Source organism: Dendropsophus ebraccatus, chromosome 4, assembly GCF_027789765.1.
Source record: "Dendropsophus ebraccatus isolate aDenEbr1 chromosome 4, aDenEbr1.pat, whole genome shotgun sequence".
Taxonomy (NCBI): domain Eukaryota; kingdom Metazoa; phylum Chordata; class Amphibia; order Anura; family Hylidae; genus Dendropsophus; species Dendropsophus ebraccatus.
In genome coordinates this window covers 109,580,733-109,599,225 of record NC_091457.1, presented here as the reverse complement: position 1 = coordinate 109,599,225, position 18,493 = coordinate 109,580,733, and the positions used below count along the sequence as shown (strand labels likewise).

Below are 18,493 nucleotides of genomic sequence, written 5' to 3'. Positions count from 1 at the left end.
GCAGGATTTCAGCACTGCTGGCCTGGACAGCTCCTGCACTATTCCAGATGTAGATATGAATGCATCAGGCTTATCTCCTCAGTGATTGAGTTTACCTAGCGCAGTCCTTTCTGTATCTCAGTCTGCCAGGAGGTGAGCCAGAGAAACACAGCACAGACTGTTCTGTCTCCAACATTCAGAATTAGTATTTTTATCCTTTCTCTATAGATTATTTGTCTCCCATCTTCATCGGGAAGGCTGTGAGAAATCAGCACAATATGCTGCAAAACCCGGCAATTTACTCCTTCCATTTATTGTTTCAATGTCTTCAGCTAGAAAATAAATAATCCTGATCTAGCAGGGGATGAAACAATAAAATAGCGGTGTCTTATGTTCCATACAGTTACTCTCTGCTTTATGGGGGAAATATCTCAGTCTTACAAGTTGCTGCTAGATTTACGGTAGAAACCAAAGCTTAAATTCAGGCAAGGAATATTTCAAGTTTTGAAACTTTATGATTAGAGGAGACAAGATCAGTTTGCCTAACACTAGATATTAATACATAAGTATCTTCACATAAGCCAATGTTCTGCATGGTAAAAACTATAGGGCTCAGTAAACAGGGATGGAAGACTGAGCAAAACAATACTTCCCTGAGCAGAGGTTGGGTATCTCTTTTCTATAGGAAGGTCCAGATTTTGGGTTAGAAATTCAACCAAATCTAAATCAACCTATAAAAAGTAAACTGGTGACTGTAGCTTAGATCTACAAAAGGTAACCTAGATATGCATGATATATGTAAAAAAAGAGGAAGGATGGTTAATGTTAGCGGCAGAGGATATCTGATCAGTGGGCATCTGACACGCAGCACCAATAAGCTGTTTCCCTAAGTCGTGGCTCCAGCATACACAAAGTCAAAAGCAGAGAGCTCCATTCTCTGTATAGTGGCCATGCTGAGATACTGCAGCTCATCTCCTATTCACTTACTAGCAGTAGCCCAGCACTGCCACTGCACAATGAACAGAGCAGCCTGCTTCTGGCTCTGTTCACTGTGAATCTGCTTGAGCCCAGCCAAACAATTTATTAGCAGGGGTGCCATGGTCCTGTGTGGAGGCTTGTTTTTTTGTGGAGGGAGCTGTAGCTTTTATTAGTATTGTCTTGGGGTACATGTGCCTTGTTGTGCACTTTTTATAAAAAAAAAAAATATATATATATATATATATATATACACTACCGTTCAAAAGTTTGGGGTCACCCAAACAATTTTGTGTTTTCCATGAAAAGTCACACTTATTCACCACCATACGTTGTGAAATGAAAAGAAAATAGAGTCAAGACATTGACAAGGTTAGAAATAATGATTTGTATTTGAAACAACATTGTTTTTACATCAAACTTTGCTTTCGTCAAAGAATCCTCCTTTTGCAGCAATTACAGCATTGCACACCTTTGGCATTATAGCTATTAATCTGTTGAGGTAAGCTGGAGAAATTGCACCCCACGCTTCTAGAAGCAGCTCCCACAAGTTGGACTGGTTGGATGGGCACTTCTGGCGTACCATACGGTCAAGCTGCTCCCACAACAGCTCAATGGGGTTCAGATCTGGTGACTGCGCTGGCCACTCCATTACCTATGATAGAATACCAGCTGCCTGCTTCTGCTGTAAATAGTTCTTGCACAATTTGGAGGTGTGTTTAGGGTCATTGTCCTGTTGTAGGATGAAATTGGCTTTAATCAAGCGCTGTCCACTGGGTATGGCATGGCGGTGCAAAATTGAGTAATAGCCTTCCTTATTCAGAATCCTTTTTACCCTGTACAAATCTCCCACCTTACAGCACCAAAGCAACCCCAGACCATCACATCACCTCCACCATGCTTAACAGATGGCGTCAGGCATTCTTCCAGCATCTTTTCATTTGTTCTGCGTCTCACAAACGTTCTTCTTTGTGATCCAAACACCTCAAACTTGGATTCATCCGTCCACAACACTTTTTTCCACTCTTCCTCTGTCCAATGTCTGTGTTCTTTTGCCCATCTTAATCTTTTTCTTTTATTGGCCAGTCTCAGATATGGCTTTTTCTTTGCCACTCTACCCTGAAGGCCAAAATCCCGCAGCCGCCTCTTCACTGTAGATGTTGACACTGGTGTTTTGCGGGTACTATTTAATGAAGATGCCAGTTGGGGACCTGTGAGGTGTCTGTTTCTCAAACTCTAGAGACTCTAATGTGCTTATCTTCTTGCTTAGTTGTGCAACGCGGCCTCCCACTTCTTTTTCTACTCTGGTTAGAGCCTGTTTGTGCTGTCCTCTGAAGGGAGTAGTACACACCGTTGTAGGAAATCTTCAATTTCTTAGCAGTTTCTCGCATGGAATAGCCTTCATTTCTAAGAACAAGAATAGACTGTCGAGTTTCAGATGAAAGTTCTCTTTTTCTGGCCATTTTGAGCGTTTAATTGACCCCACAAATGTGATGCTCCAGAAACTCAATCTGCTCAAAGGAAGGTCAGTTTTGTAGCTTCTGTAACGAGCTAGACTGTTTTCAGATGTGTGAACATGATTGCACAAGGGTTTTCTAATCATCAATTAGCCTTCTGAGCCAATGAGCAAACACATTGTACCATTAGAACACTGGAGTGATAGTTGCTGGAAATGGGCCTCTATACACCTATGTAGATATTGCACCAAAACCCAGACATTTGCAGCTAGAATAGTCATTTACCACATTAGCAATGTATAGAGTGTATTTATCAAAAATAAGGACATTTCAATGTGACCCCAAACTTTTGAACGGTAGTGTATATATATATATATATATATATATGTATATTATTGGTTTGGACTTTTAGAAACACAGTGATACCAGTTATGTGTCTCTTTGTAATTTTATTTTAGTCTAATATAGTAATACAGATTCACATAACTTCAAATCTCCAGAGGACACTTATACTCTTACTGAATACTGTTTTAAAGGAGCTGAATTTAGTCAGTAAAGCACAGTAAAGGCTCAGCTACTTCTAGTATGTAATTTCTACATATATTGTGCCCCCTGCTGGACACTTCATGTAAATACACATGAGCTGAGTCGTGACATCACCTTTTTTTTTTTAGAGAAATTGAGGCCTGCCAGAACTACTAAAATGAGGGAAATAGCACTATACAGTATGTGCACTTCCCATAATAAGTGTACATTAGGAATTTGTCTAACATTGCTTATGTAATAACATATTAAAAATAAATTTTGGCTGAAGTTCTCCTTTAATATTGTTATTTATTGTAACACATGGTAAACTTGTCCAGCAAAAAGCAAGTGCTTTACAAAAGAAATATAAAAATGGCGGCCCTTGGATTGCAGCAATAAGAAATAAATTGTTTTAAGGCCCACAACTGGCTGTCACCAATGGGTTAAGTACATGGAGTTCAGCAGAATTTGCACTGTACACATCCCAAGCCCAGAAGCTCCTGAGCAGCCCCAGATGCCTCAGCAGAGACAATAGTAATAATCTCATTACAGCTCTCATTAAGCTCTTTCAAGTTGTAAACTAGAATAAACCCAGTGTATCCTGGAATCTAGTGCAATGAGACGGCAGCACTAGGACCGCTCGGCGTCTGCCAAGGTCAGGGGTGAGTAGGCAGCAATTCATCATCTCATACTGAAGTCTGCACAATCCCGTGGAGCTCTGCCAGGGGCCTATGCGAACTGCCAGCCTCATCTCCTGTGCTCTGGCAACTCCTGCTCCACACTCTGCAGGAGCCAAATGAAGAAATAAGATTCTGCTGCCGTTCCCTGGGGCTGAGAAAGGGGCTGAGCTAGTATTTAACTCTTCCTTGGCCACGTTCAGATAATCACATTGCTATAGTGGCATCAAATGTGGCAGACATATTCCAGAAATTTCTGCACCTGATACTTGCTTTTGCAGCATGTGCATGGATATCCACAAGCTTCTTTTAAATGAATGGGATAGTTGTAGGAATTTCTGCAGCAAATGTGTCATCTGTAAATGGCCGCTATTGGATTGATAAGTAACATCGCTGGTGTAGCAACAGAAGCTGCAGAGATTTACATCATATTCAAGCTCCCCTGCCACACAGGGCAAAGGTGCTGTAATGCATGTGACACATTATGCCAGCTGTGTAATGATAAATTGTCAGATTGGGCTACTGTCCTGCATAAATTAATGTTCTGTGCTTCTTGTCTCTCTCCATCTCTCTCTCTATACATACACATATATATATATATATATACTGTATATATCCTTAGATAATGTAGAAGCCATCGGTAGTGAGTAGATCTTAAAGGGCTTGTCTAGAGAGCACAGGATGACTGGAGCCTGCTGCTCCCTGATGCTGACCTCCTCTCATTCCACCTCTTAAAAGCAGGGGTGGATTAAGGTCTGTTCAGAAATTGTGGGCCCCAGCTAATACCCCTGTCCCCCACCCCACTAACCATGCCCCAACTAACCCTGGCTGCTAACCAAATGTCCTGCCTGAGGGGGCTATATAACATGTCCTCAGGCTATGTGAACTATAAATGCTGCACAGAAATTTTCTGTGGCCATTAACTGTATCAATTACTAAAGAAAAGCCCAATGCAGCATCTATAGGTCTGAGAACATGGTATATAGCCTCTTCAGGGTATGCGACCTATAAATGATGCAGAGGGCTGGGCTTTGCTCTGGCCATGTTTTCTGTTTGTCCCCCCACTCACAATTTGGTCACAGTCACTCACAGAGTCACAGTCAGGAAGGCACACAGCAGGACAGGAACACTGCTGCCTCCTCCTCGTTCGTCCTATGTCACTTACACGCTAAGCAGCGCTGCGGCAACCCCACCCCCATACTGTGTGAGGCGGAGCCTACTGATTCCCGGGTCGGCATCTGCATCTACTAGTACCCTTTCACTGAGACCTATATAATACTGTGAACAGTTTGATAATGGTTTTTTAGGTGATAGAAGCACCATAAGTACATAACCAGGAACAAGTCAGAACATCCTTCATGGCCCATCTGTGGACAGCATTTTCAGGATCTTACCCCACATTAGTTCAAAGACATTGCTGGCAGAGAGGCCAGTGTCTAGAGGTAAAGCAAATGGACCACCAGGTACATTGCTTTAAGATCTTTACAGCAATAGACCGGTGCCGCAGGAATGTCGGTGCCGCGGTACTTTTTAGGAAACATGGCCCGGTTCTCGCATGTGCCGCCCAAGTCTATTCCTGGTCACTGGCCCAAAGCACTGGAGGCAAGCCCACCTGCCCCTAGTGTTACGAAACCCCTTCCATCTGTGACATGGCTCCATTGATTATAATGGAGCCGCGTCACAGAGGGGCAGACGAGCCCACCTCCTGTGCTTCAGGTCGGGCCGGTGACTGGGAACCGGGCCGCGATTCAAAAACAGGATTTTTTAAACAAAATTGACAATCACAATTATAAAAAGCACAAAAAATAAATAAATGCAGAATGGCAATTCGTAGAGAGTTATTGAGAATGTCTAGATAATCCTACAAAGATTAACCATTTTGTAAACAAAATAAGCACACATGGGTCAAATGAGGACAATATAGGAAAGAGGATACTAGGAAGTTATTCACAACTTCCTGTCAATCTATATTTCTTAATACAAAACCATATGAAACTAGTTATCTCTCGCTAATCAGGCCCAGCAAGAAGTGAATTGGATTGAGAAGGTAGAGAGTAAGGGGGAGAGGGTAAAGGGTAAACAGGGGAGGGAAGACCTATTCTATATTAAGCAGGAGAATTGCTGTAGGCATCAGAATCCTGAAAAGCTAACCAGGAATACCAGGTGGCAGTGTGACATGTTACGGCCTCTGGGGTAATGGCTAGGAGGTCTTCTATATGTTAAATATAGGTGATTCTTGCATACCCATCATTTAAGGTGGTAGTGGTGGTGGTAGTGGGGGCGTCTTTAGATTTCCACTGTTGGGGTATAACCATTTGCTGCTTGTAAAAGATGTTGTGTGAGGGACTTAGACTTAGGAGAGTCAGGTATGGTAACACCTGTTATATCTTAATTCGTAGGACTTCTCATCAAAAACTTAGCAGGCCAGGACAGTTTCACGATAGGTGTCATGTCTCTATCTGTCCCACCATAGGCTCATATGCCCACTAATCCCAAAAAACAATCGAACAACATCGAAAGATTTGCAAATGATTAACAAAGATTTTAAGGTGAGCTCAAAATATGCCATCAACGACATACAAACAACTTCTCATTTGTTGTTTGATCATTGCCTGCATAGACACAGAAAGATTATTGCTTTAATGGAAATAGTGATTTATTGCACAATAATCTTTCTGTGTAGTAGGGCCCTAAGTCAGCAGGGGGAGGAAATTGGCTTCAAAGAGTGTAAAGAGCATGCAGAGATACGGATGGCTAGATAGGTAATGCCCACTGGGGACCAGACAAAGTGAAAGCTAGATTTGAGCAAACGGAGAGTGCCTGGGTTGAGGAAGACATTTAAGGCCTCTGATGTAGAAAGGTTAGGCTATGTTCACACTACGTAAAAAAACACGGCCGTATTTCATAACAATGGCCGAATTTGCGCAAACAACGGCCGTTATTTGCACAAATACGGCCGCTGTTATGAAATACGGCCGTGTTTTTACGTAGTGAACCCAGCCTTCATTTTGAAGTTTGACCAAACACAGAATTTCTCTATTCGAGACATCAATGAGAGGAGGAAGATGTGGGGATTAGTGATGTAGACTAAAAGATCGCTAGGAAAAGCGGAACATTTGTAATCTCCTATTTTTATTCCCTTGATGTCTGGAAGGTTTTTCATGATCAGAACATACAGGAGAGGGGTTGCATATCTTTCTCCAAGGAGCATGAAGTCATAGGTCTCCACAAACCTCTTATGGTGCATTACTGTACTTCTCTTGTTATCAGTTAGTTATAGCTTATACAATACTATACACCAAAACTGTACAGTACAGTGCCCCAAATGCAAGTCACCAGAGTAACAGTACAGTAACTGTATAAGCAGGGGACGCTTATTTTACCTCTGACTGAGTTCAGGGGTACAATAACATGCATAACTCCAAAACTAGTAAAATAATGTTGATTGGTCGTAGCAGTAATAGGGGTTTCCACAAGGGCTACACAGGGTCTACCATGCTAATGGTGCAGTGTCCTTAGGCCTGGCTTCCTTCGAAAGCTTTTAATTTATTCCATTAGCTTCTTTGGAACATTTCATTAAGACCTCATGTGACTACACAATCTGTTTTTCATAATGTTCTGGCCCCACATTGGCCTTGCTAATGCTAATAAAGCTATTGTATCAGACAAAGATCTTGTTTAGTAGATGTCTGAGCTCCTCTTTAATCTCTCTTTGTTTCCTTACCAGATATATAGATTCCAGCTTGTATGTAATTACTGTTAGATTACCCATTAGGGAGCCTACGCATGAGCTGCACAGAAGTAGGAAGGTAGATTTAGCAACATCTTATTGATGAATCTGACTCTAACCTCCGATTGTGTCTTTCTTGGGGCAGAAAACAGAATGAGTTTCTGTTTAGCCTCCCTGCCCATGGAGTTCTCTAACTCTTTAAGGCCAATTCAAGGGCAAAGCAGCTAAAACAGTCACCTGCATATACAATTTTGCTTGGAGACCTCACCAGTGGCCTGCTACAATGGGAGCTACAGTTCTTTACTGCCAAAAGCTAAAGCTTGATGTAGAAAACATAAAATCAATCAGAATACAATCTAAGAATATAAATTACAGGGTCTCAGGATTCTTTTATATGGGCAGATCCATACTCTTGTATAAGTGCAGTATGAGTGAAGGCCATGTTCACGCACTTTCTTTTTCAAAAAAATAATAACAGCCTCTATTTGATATTCAAAATAACGTCCGTTAATTGCTGTTGATTGCATTGAATAACGGACACTGTTCACAAATTAATGTTAAAGCCATTCATTTGCAGCCTTTTTTTTACTTTGTTCTTACATAGATTTTTTTTTGCGTCTTTGCCATTGAAAATAAATAAATAAATAAAATTAGCCCACCCAAAAGGGGCCTCATCAACCTGAACTACAGTAGTTTGATGGCTGCCAAAGTATGTTAAACAACTTTCCTTGAAAACCGCTGTGTGAACAAGGCCTAAATGAGGGTTTTAATGATTGTGTGGATTGTTTTTGTGACCTCTCACATATATCAATTTTAAAAGTATAGGAGAGAAGAGAAAGACGAGGAGGAAGGTGAGTCATAGGTAAGTATTATAGGTGGGTTCTCACCTTGTAGTCTCTTGGGCTTTGTGCATATCGCCCCGATGGATGTGGGGTAACATTCGTCATGGAGAAGGCTGCTGGCCGAATGTTCAAGATGATGCGATGCTCCCATGGGGCCCGTAGTATCAGGAAGAGTAGGAGGCAAAAAAGGTTCTGGTGTTGACTCCTGGCACTGCCATGAACAGATGTCTCCAAAAAGGTGTAATGGTAAAACGGTATAAAGGCTTTATTGGCAAATAAAACCAGTAGTACATTGGCAGGTACAATGAGTATAAAATCATAAAACAAAGAGTATAAAACAATTACGCCTTTCGGGTGAAGGGATATTTTTTATAAATTTTTATGTCCCGAACACATCATTGCTTTATACTCATTGTACCTGCCAATGTACTACTGATTTCATTTGCCAATAAAGCCATTATACCGTTTTACCATTACACCTTTTTTGGAGACATCTGTTCATGGCAGTGTCAGGAGTCAACACCAGAACCTTTTTTGCCTCCTATTCTTCCATATATCAATTTTGGCTGCACGTCCTCAGTTTACACAAGGAGATGTGTGGCTGCCTAATGATTTTTAGGATTGGGATTTTAGAATCTCAGTTAGGATCTAACAAGTGATTGCTTGTTAGATGTAATACTTAATTTTTATGGGAAAAAAATATACTTCTTCTAGGAAAAAGTGGGTGTTCTGTATGTAAGGAAAACATTTCATGTTACAAAACCCTTAGTGATTTATCGTATCTAGGTCATTGTAGGTCACTTGTCAACACAACATTCTTAAAAGTGACGTGCTGTACAGCAGGTGAGGTACCACCCACTAAGCAGAGCTATCAGTCAACCTTCTCCCTCAACAACTTATATTAGTGCACTGCCAAGAAGCTCAACGATGACTGACGTCTGTGAGGCTTTCCTGAAACTGGGGAGAGCGGTCAAGCTTAAAGCTTTACTGAATTGACACTAGACAGGTTTGTTGCAGAAATTTCAGTGACTGCAAAGTTGGTTTCATTCATGTGAATGAGATTGTTTCTACAGCATGTGCATGGATCTCTACAAATTCTATACAGATGAATGGGACAGTTGCAGGAATTTGCCATGTTTGCCAAGGGTGTGGTCACATGCTACTGATTTGCCACACATTTTGAGCAACTGATCTGCAGCAGATCTACACCTGATTTTAATATGTTCCCACATACTATATATATATATATACACTGTATATATATATTATTTATACTATATATGCTGCCGATTTTCTGTTGTGGATTTTATCACTGATATACCAGCAGAAAATATGCAGTAAATATAGTGTGTGTGAACATATTTGAACATACGATGACATAACTTACAGGGAGTTCAGATTCACGTGAACCTGAACACAGTATTTGAAACCCGGTGGCTGGAAAAGATGAATGCAACCCTAGGGCAGCCTGGAAAACATTGATAGAGTCATAAGCCCCTATTACACGGGGCGATAGAGAGGAGCAAACTAGCGTTGCCATTGCTCGCTTGCTCCTCGATCCCCGCTTGTTGCCGGTGTTATTACACGTGTTGGCAGCGAGCGGGTAAGAGTTGGGGGCGTGGGGAGCTGCCCGGGTGATTGCTAGATCATTGTGGCAGACCACAAAAGATAGCAGCAGTCTGCTGCCACCGCTCCTGTTCCACGGAGCCACGGCAGCAGATCGTTGCTACATTAGTTGTTTGTCTTTCAACATGTTGAGAGATAACAACAGACAACAAACAGCTGAAATCGTTCATATTGGCTGATCGTTGCCTCCTATTACATGAGACGATTATCGGCCATAACGGCTGATATTGTCCATATACGGACAATAATCGTTTTGTGTAATAGGGCCAATAGAAACAGGCCGCTGGGATTCAAATATTGAGCATTCAAGTTCGCAAACTATAAGTTCGCTCATCTCTAATGTGTAGCATATATTGTACATGTGAACATACGCTAAAGCTTCTTTCACACCAGTATATTTAGCACATGTCATAAATCTATTTTTTTTGTGAACTGCAATGTGAAGAAAATGCTAATCTATGCGGCTGGCTACATGGGCATATAAAATACACACATATTTTAAAAATGCACCGCACACTACTTTCATCTGGTTCATTAAAGTCTATGGAGAGGAATTAAACTACAAATGCATCCATATTTGATTTGCATCGCACATTTTTTTCCATCTATTTTGCATCCATTTTTCAAAGTGTAGTTCAATTTCCTGTCTAGAAGATGCCCATCAGTATTTACTGTACGGAGATACAGATGCAATATTGAAGCAATACTAATGAAATAATGATGGAATTTCATCCATAATAGATCCATATTACAGACCTATGGCATATGCCCGCGTCAGACGCATCTTATGGTTATTTTATGATAAAGATTCAAAGCCTACAGTATGTCACAAAGCCCTTAAAGCCTCTCTGAGTATACAGACAGAACACAAGAGCATACAAATCATATCAGGCACTAAGTGACTGTGCAGGCAGTTACTGTGGTGCCGAGACATCATAGGAATGGGGAGACAGAGGAAACCAGGGAAGGACCGGAAGCGGCAGCTGCGGGGGATCAGCATGGGTATAACTTGTTTATTCTGTTTACACCAACTCCTGCAGTTTTTCCATTTGCTCAGACGACACCCATTAAAGTTGTAATTATTATAAAGCCTTTAATTTAATGGATAAATTATCAGTTACCATATGACTATTGTAATGTTCTGTAAAATCCATTGTTTTCAGAAAGGCTGCACAATAGGGAAACTCAAGGAAGCAATACGTATCTCATAGTATAAAAAGACTAAAACCAGATGACAACCTTGCTATTCTACAGTTTTTCCAAGTGACTTAATAGAAGATGCTAGAGACTCCTATTAAGTAAATGAGTCTCATAAAAAGGGGCACTCGTGCGTGCAACACATGTCAATGCTCTCACTTCATAATTCCAGGCATGTTAAATAGCTTTGCACAGTTAAGCTGGGAAATTCGATTCTAAAAAAGCACGTCAATAAGTCCGCGAGATAAAACATTACATGGCCACTGCTAGGGATTAGCTGCAGAGGCGGCCATTGTGTAACAGTCAAGGCAAGCAGGAAAAGACAGTGCAATTTGTAACAAGCTGTGAGCGCAAAGCAATCCATTGTGACACGTTGAAGGGAGGAAAACTACCCATTGTGACAATGCAAAGACAATAAATCAGAGATGATGATCCTCAGATTAGAAAATAAATCAGTACGGCATTCACTTCTTGCCCGTAAGGTTTGCAATGAGGAGACGCGGCAGGGACACAAATAATCTTCACTTGGTCCCTATGAAGACAACTGTGGGTGCTGTACAAGGAGGGTGTAATCCTCTGCAACCTTCTCTGTGACACAACATGTGGGTTAAGCCGGTCATTGTCAGAAGGATTCCATTCCTCCACCCTCTGATACCTTCCATCTTCACATTTATTTCACAATGATAAATGATGTTCTTTCTGATGGGAGAGTAGATCTCTAGCAACTTGCATTAAAGGGGTATTCTAGCAAAATAAATATTTTTTTATATGTTGCTGGGCATGGTGTCAAAATAAAAAAACATACTTACCTACCTCAGTCCCCCGAGGCTTGTCTTATCTGTCTGCTTTAAAAGAGACAGAGCAGGACCAGCCTACTAAGCCTATAACTGTATGTGATGGGACACCACTGCGGGCGGTGACTGGCTGAGCGGGCAGGTACTGTTTCGACTCTTTAACTCGGAAGCAGTGAGCAGTGGGGGACTGGAAGTCTATGGAAAGGGAAATGTACTGGGGTAGGCAAGACAAATATGACCGAGCAACACATACATTTGGCTTTAATGGACTATTCTAATGCTACGTTAACACGAAACGATTATCGGGCGAATTCGAACGATAATCGTACGTGTAAATGCGGCGAACGATCGAAAAATCGTTCATTTTGATCTTTTAACATGTTCAGAAATCGTCGTTCGCCGATCGCAAAAAATTCGCTGATCGTTCCGTGTAAACAGTCATCGCGCGATAGTCCGGCCGCCCGCCGCCCCGCTCGCAGCCCAGTCCCCCGCTCGCAGCCCGGCCCCCCGCTCGTAGCCCCCTGCACCGGCTCCGATCGCCCCCCCCCCCCCCGCCGCCGCTCCGATCGCCCCCACCGCCGCGGCCAAGAGCATACGTTACCTGCTCCACACAGCAGGTCTTCGGACATCCCCGACTCCCCTCTTCAGCGCACTGATTGGCTGAAGAGATGAGCTGGGAATTTCAAACGGCTCCTCTTCAGCCAATCAGTGCTCCTCGTAAGCACTGATTGGCTGAAGGGGAGCCGTTTGAAATTCCCGACTCATCTCTTCAGCCAATCAATGCCAGGCAGCACTGATTGGCTGAAGGGGAGCCGTTTGAAATTCTCGGCTCCCCTCTTCAGCCAATCAATGCACAGCAGCACGGCAGCAGCGGCGGGGGTGGCGATCAGGGCGGTGGCGCGGGGGGGGACGGGCGATCGTAGCGGCGGGGGGCGGCGCAGGGGGCTGCGGTTCAGCGGGGGGGGGGGGCGGGCTGCGGGCGCACGATCGCAAAACGATTTTTCCGTACGATATATCGTACCGTCTAAACGCTGATCGTTATAAAAGAAAATCGTTACTTCTAAATCGTTAATCGTACGATCGGGCCAATAATCGCCTCGTGTAAACTTAGCATTAGAGTCCATTTACACAGAAAGATTATCTGACAGATTATCTGCCAAAGATTTGAAGCCAAAGCCAGGAATAGACTATGAACAGAAATCAGGTCACAAAGGAAAGACTGAGATTTCTCCTCTTTTCAAATCCATTCCTGGTTTTGGCTTCAAATCTTTGTCAGATAATCTGTCAGATAATCTTTCTGTGTAAATAGCCCCTATGCTGCGTTTACACAGGCAGATTTATCTTACATTTTGGAAGCCAAAGCCAGGAATGGATTTAAAAAGAGGGGAAATCTCAGTCTTTCTTATATGACCCGTTCCCTGTTTACAGTCTGTTCCTAGCTTTCGCTTAAAAAATCTGTCAGATAAATCTGCCTGTGTAAACGCACCATTAGAATAAGCTATCAATCTGTTATTTGTGGGAGCTCAACCCCTATCTTTCTGGACCATTAATGTGCTTTTACAGTTAGGGCCCTATTACTCGGGACAATTATCGTGCGAAAAAATGTTATATCGTTCCAATTTAAACAATAATCCTTCTGTGTAATTGCAGGCAATAATTGAAAAATCGTTAGTGTGTCATTGATCATTGATTTAGATCTGAACCTAAAATCATTGTAAGGGTGCCTTCACACCTACCGTATCGTAGTAGAAAATCCGCTGCGGATCCGCAGCAGATCCGCAGCGGATTTAACTAAATAAATGAACACAGCATTAAATCCGCACTTACAAATCTGCTGCGGATCCGCTATTCGTCTAGTGTAATTACACATTTGTTGGCTCAAGTTCCGCATTTGTTCACTAATCGTTCAGTGTAATTGCACATTGTTCATTGTTTTGCTGGGATCAGATGGAGTAAACGACCTTAGTAATGATTGCAGTAAAGAGCATAGTAACGATCGTATCTAATGGTGCGTTTACACGAAACGATAATTGGCCCGATCGTACGATTAACGATGTCGGAGTAACGATTTTTTTTTTCATAACGATCAGCGTTTAGATGGTACGATATATCGTACGTAAAAATCGTTTTGCGATCGCGCGCCCGCAGCCTGGCCCGCCCGCTGCCCGGCCCCCCGCTCGCAGCCCGGCCTCCCGCTCATCTGCAGCCCCCTGCGCCGGCTCGATAGTCACCCCCGCCGCTCTCATCGCCGCCCCCCGCCATTCTCATCGCCGCCGCCGCTCTCATCGCCGCCGCCCTCATCACCACCCGCCGCCGCTCCGGTCGCCCCCCCCCCCCCCCACCGCTGCCGCTCCGATCGCCACCCCCCCGCCCGGGGGGGCGACCGGAGCGGCGGTGGCGATGAGAGCGGCGGGGGAGGCGCAGGGGGCTGCGGATGAGCGGGGAGCCGGGCTGCGAACGGGGGGCCGGACGGCGGGCGGCTGGACTATCGCACGACCACTGTTTACACGGAACGATCGGCGAATTTTTTGCGAACGACGAATGGCGATTTGATGACATGTTGAAAGATCAAAACGGACGATTGCTCGTTCGTCGTTTGATCGTTCGCTGCATTTACACGTATGATTATCGTTCGATTTCGATCGTTGTCGCGCAAATTCGCCCGATAATCGTTACGTGTAAACGCACCATTACAACTATCATTCTGTGTAATGGTGCGTTTACACAGAGAGATTTATCTAACAGATTTTTGAAGCCAAAGCCAAGAATGGATGTGAAAAGAGGATGGATCCCAGTATTTTCTATATGACCTGTTCCCTGTTTATAGTCTGTTCCTGGTTTTGGCTTGAAAGATCTGTCAGATAAATCTCTCTGTTTATTATTAACCTCAAATCGTTCACCATATTATGGTGCGTTTACACAATCTCGTTTGCGATCGTTTAACGTTAGTCATTAAAAATGGCTTTGTCTAATAGGAACCTTGTTCAAAACATAGCAGATCATCTACAGATGTGGTTCTTGATGGTACAGCATCTTAGCCAAATCCAGGCTTCTTTACATGTTGTGGAAATGCTGTATATATTCTGTCCAAGTTTGTGCTTAGAAAATCAGCAGCAAAATACAGAAGCAGCAAAGTGGATGAAATTTTTTACAAATCTCATATGAACAATGTTAAAAAATAAGCATGTAAATAGGCATGTAGTGTTTTCAAAGAGAACCTACCAGGTCCCTGATGCCTCATTCACCAGTCCCAGGACCTGACAGGTGAGGAAGTGAGTGTTCTGATGCATGCTGTTCAGGGTAGTTTTTTTTTAGCTCTATGCACCGTTGTGTCAGAACTCTGTTCTCACCTGTCAGGCCGTTGGGCCGATGTGTAAAGCACCAGGGAACTGACAGGTTCTCTTTAAAGCTGCAACATGTCAATTCTTTCAGAGCAGTTTTACCATGGATTTCATGGTTTGTAACGCATAGGGTGAAATCTGCCACAAATCTACAATAAAATTAGATGCACCGAAAGGGCTTATGTATGTAACGGCAGGAACCATGCATGTGAATACACAAATGGCTAGAAGGGGTTAGTATAATGATTTCAGCATACCTTTTTTTTATTCAAACAGTCCTCTCTACCAGTGAAATATAAGCCTTTTTGTTGGTATGGAAATGAGTCCCAAGGAGGTGTTTCCCAGCACTATAAAAGCCAAGGTAAGTCCAGCCCAGGTGTTACTTATAACTATACAACAGGCCACTAGATGGGATGGGCTGGCTAAGGGTCCTATTAGACAAAGCTACTTCTATCGATTATTTACAAACAAAATTGTTTATTGTAAATCCGAAATCGTTCACCATATTACACAGAACAATAGTCGTTAGATATGTTTGTTACAATGATCGTTTCTGCGATCACTAACTTCACCTAATCCTAGCAAAAGAAGGAACGATTCGAAATTACACTGAACGATTAGTGAACAAATGTGGAATTACATTAAAAGAACGATTAACGATGATATCAGGGTCACATCTGAATCAACAATCAAGGACACATGAATGATTACACAGGACGATTATAATTTAAATTCGTACGATTTACCGATTTTCCACACCATAATCGTCCCGTGTAATAGGGCCCTAACCTTGGGCCCCTGCCCCTATGGGGAACACCCCTTGGGCACTTGAGCCTAATTGGATTGTTAAATGAAGAGTTAATATCCTATTGGAAAGAACTATAAAAATAAAATCGTAAGGTAAGTTTGCGCGAACAATCCATACGACTTAATATTAGAAATCCTAATAAATAACAAAAACAAAGTAAAAAACAAAAACAAACTCTTATTCCCTCCAAGAATGTCGGCATGTAAAATATTTAATCACATATACATTATAGCAATATTAGAACAGTTTAATCAGCGTTTTACTCAGGCCAAAAATGTCAGGTGTGAAAAGATTAATTGTGCCAGGCGTCTCCTCCGCTGCTGCTTTACTGCGCTCTGCCAGGATCATTAGACGCCCGCTGCACAGTGACCTTGGCTGCGCAGACAAAAAAAACTTCCCTCCTCATTACAGAAGTCGCTGTTTTACTTTTAACTAAAGAAAGTTCTCTCTTCCTTCAGTGACTCTAAAGTCAAGAACTTCAAGTGGAAAGATTCTATTGTGTTCTACCTGTATATTATTAGTCAGAAATAGCTCAGAAATGACCCCTCGAAATGATGTCTAACTTTATTTTATTACTGCTCTCCATTCAAGTAAACGTATAGAAATCACCGAAAAAGGCGCTCTACCGTCCAATGTTGGATAACATCGTTGTAGGTTAAGGCAACATGAAACAACCCCTGTAGAAAACATCTGACCTTTTTAGCACTGGTTGAAGATTCTGCATCTCTGTAAGAAAAGGCAAGTGTCACACTTATAAAATGTCAGGGTGTGAAACATTTAATAGGTTGTCTGAGATCTGGACAGCGGTAAAAAAAATAGTAGTGGAAATTATATAATATTCAAAATCTACTGCAATCCAATGTTGTTGGCAGGTCAAAAGATGGCAGAACACAATTTACCCCACAGCAGTTGCCTTTCCTTGGTCCTAACAATTGCTCCTAGTACTCAGATACTCCAGGACTTACAGTAGAGCAGAATTGTAAAACAACCATTGCGGCATGAAAGCATGCACAAATGCAAGCAAGTATAAAATAACAACAGGAACTCACCAACAGATGGCAGAAACGGAATGATGATGGGAACTGATGATTGTGCAAATAATTATAAAAATTACAATCCAAAATTTGATAGATAATGAACAGAAAAAAAAACAACAACGCATGATCCTAACTTGCTTCCCCTAATTTTTTCCCTAGATTTGTCCCTGAACACTGACCCAAAGACAAGGCACCACAGCCCTTCACTGTCCCTGAAAATATCTCTAATGAAAAACCCTATTCCGCGTAGCGACGGCAGCAGATCGCTATCACAGTCGCTGGTTTTTCAACATGGTTGAAAGACAAATGACTGCAACGATCAGCCAACATGAACGATGTCGGCTGATCGTTGCCTTCTGTTCCACGGGACAATTATCGTCCGTAACGGCCAATAATCGTTTTGTGGAATGGGGCCTTAAGAACTAAAGTAAATACGATGGAAAAATATTAATTAACTATCTGCATATTGAGCTTTGTCATACCATTTTAGAGCCCAGGGCCACCCCTTTAAATTTCTCATGAAACACTTTTGGAGCCTTAGACTAGACTGTTCTTTTATTGACTTTTTTATATTCAAAATTGTAAACCAAGCCTATCTGTAGTCCATTTATATTGCTGTCAATTGCCTGGAATTCTCCCTTAATGACAGCTATATAGAATATGTTTGTAGAAATTTGGTATAAAAATTTATGTGCACTTTTTTCCCTAGCTAATGGCTTCAAACTGCAAATTCTGACATAAAAATCTTACAGATGACGTTGGGGAGATGAATGTTTATGTATAAATGCTGATAAGTTCTTTCCTTTACAATGGAAAGTATTGAGATTGATTCTACAGCCTGCGCTCACGCACCACCATCATGGGATTTATCTTACACCTGAACCGGACTTGCAGCTCTGTATCAACAACTACATAGCAGGAGAGACGGCTCCTTCACTGCTGGCAAGGAAGAATTGAATAATATTAGTCACTGGAGAGCTGATCGTGTTAATATATTACAGACTGCTGCTGACTGGCTTGACTTTTACTGGTTCACTTTAGCATTTTACCTCAACCCTAAGATACTGAGTGCTGATAATACAGTACCTTGCTGTATGGTTGCACAGGTTTAATATGGCCCATGCTGTTTGATAGGAGTTGAATGAGTAATATGTGTCGCGGCGAGGGGGGTTCTGTTTCTCTTCAGTTCCTCTGATTAGCTGATACTGCAATGGAAGTGGCTACCTATTCCTTGTTGCAAGGGTAATAAGGGAGACCATCAATATCTAACCAGCGGCATGCTGACATTTGATATCATGCCCATTAGCTGTTTGCCTGAGTCACAGCTCCGGCATACAAAGAGAAAAAAGCTGGAAGCAGACAGCTCCATACATTGTTTAGTGGTGATGCTGGGTTACTGCCGATCTCCTATAGTTTGTGCCAGCAACTGGGATTCACTACAGCGGAAATCTATACTAAATTGGAGTTAATATAGATTTCTATGGGCAGCAGTTGCAGCGGCAGAT

General features: G+C 42.3%; 1 protein-coding gene across 1 annotated transcript in view; it reads right to left on the bottom strand.

The window, feature by feature from the left end:
* The window catches only part of GRIP2 (glutamate receptor interacting protein 2), a 257,423-nt gene that overhangs the window by 190,874 nt on the left and 48,056 nt on the right, over positions 1–18,493 (bottom strand). The window lies entirely within an intron of this gene.